Below are 1,840 nucleotides of genomic sequence, written 5' to 3' on the forward strand. Positions count from 1 at the left end.
CACACACATACAGTACTCAGACATGCATTAAACAGAAATGATCTTCAAATAATGATCTTTTGAGAACATTAAATATATAAAATTGTATGCTTCTTAAGAGTCCAAACTATGTGTTAATGATATGAACAACAACGCACCCGTCAACAAAAGATATGCTTGGTAAAGGCAATGAATGAATGAATGAATGAATGAATGAGTCAGTTCTGAGACACAGGAGGTGTCCTCCACCGTGCAGTGACGTCACGGGGAGTGCGGGGGAGGGGGGGACATCTGAAGGGATCTGAATGTGCTGCAGAGAGCCGTCAAGGCGTCTTACCTCCACCATTTTTGTAGCACAGGTACGGGAAGCGCCAGACGTTCCCCAGCCCCACGGCGAAGCCCACGCAGGACATGATGAAGTCCATCTGTCTGGTCCACGTCTCTCGCTCGGGGAAGCCCTGCTGCTTCTTCTCCGCCGCCGCCGCCGACATGGCTCCGGTGGCGGCCGATATGGGCCCGCCGTTCAGGGTCCCATTGACGCCTTGATGCGCGTTTCCATTGGGAATGAGATGGCCCTTCTTCTCCTCCACCAGGACCGTGTTCAGGGCGCAGCAGTCTGCGTCCAGAGAGGATTTCTCCATCTCTCGTGTAAACAAAGCAATCGAACCTCCTCAAAAGACTCGAGAAGGGCTTAAATCAGCAGTCAAAAATAAATATTTGATCTCTTATTGTTCTCGGATGAAGTCAGTTTCTTTTATTCACACCAAAATGTCCCTTTTGTTCCTCTTCAGGCGCGCAGGATCTGGTCCTTTATCCTTTTACTTAATAAAACCAGCGGTGTTAATTTTTAAGAATGTATTTTCCCGTTTCTCCTCAATGTCAAACGGTTACAAGGGATGGCAGTTTGATTCTCTCGGCGAAATTGGCAACGGTATTATTGGTTCGTTTTTTTTTTTATCAAAAAGCGCGTTTGGAAAAGAAATAATAGATCATAAAAGAAAAAGACACCGATTTGAAACAGCACCTTCAAAAACAATCCACGAAACACTTAAAGGTGAGTCTGAAGAATCGCATGGGCACTTGAATCTCTCAGAGAGAAGGCGACTGAGGAGACGGCAAAACCAAAGCGGCCCTTTACGCGCGCTGATCAGATGAATGTAATGGAATTACATTCACGAATTGATCGCCTAAATCTCTTCAGACCATCGTTCTCGTCGGTATTTAACGCACAGAACGCATAAATGAGACGCGAGTCGATGTCTACGGGAGCTGCGGCTGCTGCTGCTGTCGCTCTGCGCGCGCGGACGGACTGTGTGATGCGTCCGCGTGAAGCCGCTCGGCGTTTTAACGGGCTCGGCAACGTCATTTGGAGCTCAGCCCTCCCCCTTCTGCCCCGCTTAAGGAAAACAGGGAATGGAACGCTCACGTACGCTGCGCACTACATACTGTATACTGCGTACTACGCAGCAAGTGCGATTCTAGACCACCGGTCCGGCTCCGCGCGAGACCAGACGCGGAGGATTTTACCACAGCTAGAATGCGCTATGCAGTTCATTGCAGTCCGATTGCATTGCGGGGGAAAAAAAAAAAAAACATAAATCGGCATAAATGAACGCCGGTAAAACAGACTGTGGTGTATAAATACATACGTTTTCTAACATACGCGCGTGTGTGTATTATTAGTAAATAAATAATAAAAAATAAGTGTTTCTTTCGATTTTGAGGTGAAATATGTCCGGATCAAATCGAAAGAAAACTATCCCCAAACAAATAGATGCTATATTTATTTTACATACAGATATACAATATATGCATAAAGATATCTGAATGCATATTCATGTAATAAATGTCCATATACACA

At 45.9% G+C, this 1,840-nt stretch overlaps 1 protein-coding gene across 3 annotated transcripts in view; it reads right to left on the reverse strand.

The window, feature by feature from the left end:
- The window catches only part of LOC122350723 (sodium- and chloride-dependent creatine transporter 1-like), a 19,210-nt gene that overhangs the window by 5,278 nt on the left and 12,092 nt on the right, over positions 1–1,840 (reverse strand). The window lies entirely within an intron of this gene.

This window comes from Puntigrus tetrazona, chromosome 8 (genome assembly GCF_018831695.1).
Source record: "Puntigrus tetrazona isolate hp1 chromosome 8, ASM1883169v1, whole genome shotgun sequence".
NCBI classification, from domain to species: domain Eukaryota; kingdom Metazoa; phylum Chordata; class Actinopteri; order Cypriniformes; family Cyprinidae; genus Puntigrus; species Puntigrus tetrazona.